The sequence below is a fragment of the Colobus angolensis genome, unplaced genomic scaffold (assembly GCF_000951035.1).
Source record: "Colobus angolensis palliatus isolate OR3802 unplaced genomic scaffold, Cang.pa_1.0 Scaffold33, whole genome shotgun sequence".
Classification (NCBI taxonomy): domain Eukaryota; kingdom Metazoa; phylum Chordata; class Mammalia; order Primates; family Cercopithecidae; genus Colobus; species Colobus angolensis.
Genome location: NW_012116599.1, coordinates 4115329 through 4120137, shown reverse-complemented (window position 1 = coordinate 4120137; position 4809 = coordinate 4115329).

The following is a 4809-nucleotide window of genomic DNA, read 5'->3' as shown; positions in this document are numbered from 1 at the left end:
GTGGCTCACTCCTGTAATCCCAGCACTTTGGGAGGCCGAGGTGGGTGGATCATGAGGTCGAGAGATCAAGATCATCCTGGCTAACACAGTGAAACCTGTCTCTACTAAAAATACAAAACATTAGCCAGGCCTGGTGGTGTGCACCTGTAATCCCAGCTACTCAGGAGGCTAAGGCAGGAGAATGGCGTGAACCTGGGAGGCAGAGCTTGCAGTGAGCCGAGATGGCGCCATAGCACTCCAGCCCGGGTGACAGAGCGAGACTCCCTCTCAAGAAAAAAAAAGAAATGATATACTGATTATACTGATACATGCTACAATGTAGATGAACCTTGAAAACATTACGCTAAGTGAAAGAGGCTACATGTTGTATGATTCTGTTACCAGTGGAGGGTGTCCAGGATCTTGGCATCTTGAACAAAGAATTGGACAAAACATACAAACAAAGCAAGGAAAGAATGAAGCAACAAAAGCAGAGATTTATTGAAAACGGAAGTACGCGCCACAGGGTGGGAGCAGCCGGAGCACAGGGGCTCAAGAGCCTGGTTACAGAACTTTCTAGGGTTTAAACACCCTCTAGAGGTTTCCATTGGTTACTTGGAGTATGTGCTATGTAAATGAAGACACTAAAGAGAAGTTACAAAGTCATTTACTCAATGTATGCCCTATGTAAATGAAAAGGATATTTCCTGTCATCGCTGAAGTGTTTCTGTTTGATTTAGTTCTAGGGAGTCCTTGGGTTCCCTGCCTCTATCCCTATTCTCCTGCCTCAATTCCTTGTATATAAAATGTCCAGAATGGGAGAACCCACAGGGACAGAAAGTTGACTAGTGGTTGTCTGGGGCTGGGGGAATGGAGGTGGGAGGTGGGCAGAGGAGGACACATAGGGGAATGACAGCTGTCTTAATCAGTTCAGGCTACCATAACAAAATACTACATACTAGGTAACTTAAATGCAATAAATTCATTTTCTCACAATTCAAGAGGCTGGAAGTCTAACATCAAGGTACCAGTAGGGTCTGCCTGTGGTGGAAGCTTTCTTCTATGGTGAGAGAAGAGAAAACAAGCAAGTTCTCTGGGGTCTCTTCTTATAAGGGCCCTAATCCTATCATGAGGGTCCCAATCTCCTGACCTCATCTAAACCTATTATCTTCCAAAGGCCCCATCTCCAAATACCATTACATTGGGGATTAGGGCTTCAACATATAAATTACGGGGAGGGGGATATAGAATTCAGTCCATAGCAACAACTAAGGGGCACAGGGCTTCCTTATGGGGAGAGGAAAATGTTTCAAAACTTATTATGGTGATAGTTGCACAACTCTATGAATATACAAAACCCATTGAATTGCACACTTTACATGGAGAAGTTGTATAGTTATATGAATTATATTCTCCATAAGGATATTAAGGCCTTCAAACTGAGAATGGCTTTTTTACATTGTTCGTTTTTGTTGAGGTGAAATTCACATAACTTGAAACTCACAGAATGCATTTTAAAGCAACGCTGTGTTTAAATAGAACAATTCCATTTAGTACATTCACAATGTTGGGTAACCTTCACATCTGTCTAGTTGCAAAACATTCACACACACACACACACACACAAATTGGCCTTTGTTGTAATAAGAGACCCAAATTAGAAAAATGCTCAAATGCAATAAACTCTCATGCAGCCCATGAATTGGCCTCGGCTTATTGTCTACATCCTGAGGAAGTAAAAACAAGGAAAGGACTAAGCTCCATGAGGGTGGCAAAATGTCTGCCTTGCCCACTACTGTAACTAGGGCACCAGGCATATGTCCTCCTGGGTAATGCTCTGTGGAATTAATAAATGTGATTAACATAAAATGCCCCAGAGAACTTATCATTATATACTCCTTACTTCTGACAAAAAAAATTAGCCCTTCCTTTAGTCTAAGAGTCCACAAATGATGACCCTGCAGCCAAGTTCATCCTCTAGCCTGTTTTTTAAGGCTTTTGAGCTAAGAATGTTCTTTAAGGTATTTGTTTGTTTTCCTTGGGGTGAAATTCACATAACAGAAATTGAACCATTTTAAATTGAAATTCACGTAATAGAAATTCACTTCACAGAAACCGAACCATTTTAAATTTAACAATGCCGTGTTTTAAGTGAAATAATTCCATTTAGTACATTTACAATGCTGTGCAACCTCACCTATCCAGTTCCAAAACATTTCAATACCCCAGAAAGAACAATCAAGCACATTAAACAGTCGCTTCCTTCCTCCTCCCCTAGCTTCTGACAACCGCCAATCTGCTGTCTCCATAGACTTACCTATTCTGGACATTTCATATAAATTGAATCATACAATATGTGACCTTTTGTGTATGGTATCTTTCACTTAGCATAATGTTTTTGAAGTTCATCCAAGTTTTAAAGGGTTGTAAAAAACAACAAAAAAACAAAAAATAACAACAAAAAACAAAAAATGTGTGACAGAGACTGTCTGTAGCCAGCAAAGTCTAAAATGTTTGCTATTTGGCCTTATAATGAAAAAATCTGCCACGTTAGCCTGAACCCTAGCCTGGCCCCAGGTTATCCAGAACAGTGTAGTTAATGCTAACATGTGTATGTGGACACACTCATGTGTATCCAAACTGAGTTCATTTGCCCTCGCTCAATGGACAGCCAAACACCAAAACACGGGTTTGTGCAGAGAGAAAGGTTTGTTATGACCGTACTGACAAGGTGATAAGAGGAAATGCTACCAGAGCTGAGGGCTGGGTTGAGTTTTATAAGCATGAGGTAATGAGGTGTGATCTGATGGATCTAGCCATGAGGTGATGCTGGAGCCTGGTCTGATTGGATCCTGGATCCTGTCATGTAGTTTTGTTTTTTTGGGTTTTTTTTGTTTTTGTTTTTGTTTTTTTTTTTTTGAGACAGGGTCTCATTTTGTAGCCCAGGCTACAGTGCAGTGGCACAATCATATCTCACTGCAGCGTTGACCTTCTGCGCTCAGGTGATCCTCCTGTCTTAGCCCCCTGAATATCTGGGACTACAGGCATCCACCACCATAACTGGCTTATTTTTGTATTTTTTGTAGAGATGGGGTTTCACCATGTTGCCCAGGCTGGTCTCGAACTCCTGGGGTCAAGCAATCCACCTGCCTCGGCTTCCCAAAGTGTTGGGATTACAGGCATGATCCACCACGCCTGGCCCTCACCTCTCTCAAGGCATAACATTTAAAGATTGGCTGGATCATTGATTTTTCCAAAAACTTTTCTGACCTCAACATATGTTCCCACCACTGAAATAACATTTAAAAGATTTTTCACCTTCTTTAAACTTATGTTACAGAGCCTAGGAATTATTTTACTAAGTTATAAACCTCTGAAAACATGAGAGCTGATGAAACTACTAACAGATTTCTAGAGCTTCTCTGACCATGTCAAACACCATTTTCCTCTCTCTTGCCCAAGAACACATCCTTTCTGCCTGCGTTAAAAGCCACCTTTCAAGCATCATATTTTACTGCAGAAAGAGCCAGATACAGCCATGGGAGTTGGGATGAAGAAAGGAAATTCATATGATTTCTTTTTTTTTTTTAGACAGAGTTTCACTCTTGTTGCCCAGGCTGGAGTGCAATGATGCGATCTTGGCTCACTGCAACCTCCGCCTCACAGGTTCAAGCGATTCTCCTGCCTCAGCCTCCAGAGTAGCTGGGACTACAGGTGTGCGCCACCATGCCCAGCTAATTTTTTATATTTTTAGTAGACACGGGTTTTCACCATGTTGGTCACGCTGGTCTCGAGGTGATCCACCCACCTTGGCCTCCTGCAAAGTGCTGGGATTACAGGCGTGAGCCACCATGCCCAACTTGAAATTCATGACTTCTTTCAAAAAGCTTTTCTCTAAATAAATCTGGTTTGAAGGAAGGGAGACAAGTAGGCATGGTTGATCTCTGTGAGAAGCAGAGACAGGGAAGACATTGCAGGGGTAAGAAGTAAGACATCAAATTAGAGCTCGTCAAGCACAAGGCTGTTAGTTTGCTCTTGTAAATGTCCTTTAGTTTTTTCTTTTAATTAAAAATATTTTTTTAAATCACAAAGGACTCACTCTGTCACACAGACTGGAGTGCAGTGGCACCATCACAGTTCACTGCATCCTTTATCTCCTGGGTTCAAGTGATCCTCCTGACTCAGCTTCTGGAGTAGCTGGGGCTACAAGTGTGAGCCACCACACCCTGCTAACCTTTGTTTTGTTTTGTTTTAAGAGACAGGATCTTACTATGCTGCCCAGGCTAGTCTCAAACTCCTGGTCTCAAGCAATCCCCCTGGCTGGCCTCCCTAAGTGCTGGGATTACAGACGTGAGACATTACACCTACCTGTGAATGTCTTTTAAAACCAGATCCACAAGAAAATAATTTTCCAGCCAAATTTTGGCAGAATACAAACCTCAGGGAAAAATGCAACTTGATGACCACTGGGTTTAATGCCAGCAACAGGAAAATCACACTGCATCAAACTTCAGGTCTGACTATAGTCTGCCCTGTGAGAACAAGGTCTTTGCAACATTAAGTATCCAGGATTGAGGCAAATGCTGCTATCCATTATGGTAGAGTATTACTTTAATCATAAGAATGTTCCTACTTTTTATTGATTTCAGAACCTTATGGTTCCTCCAAAGGTGGACCTTACAAAATAAAGTAAAAGATAAAAAGTTTACCCAGCACTTTGGGAGGCCGAGACGGGCGGATCACGAGGTCAGGAGATCAAGACCATCCTGGCAGACACGGCGAAACCCCGTCTCTACTAAAAAATACAAAAAACTAGCCGGGCGACGTGGC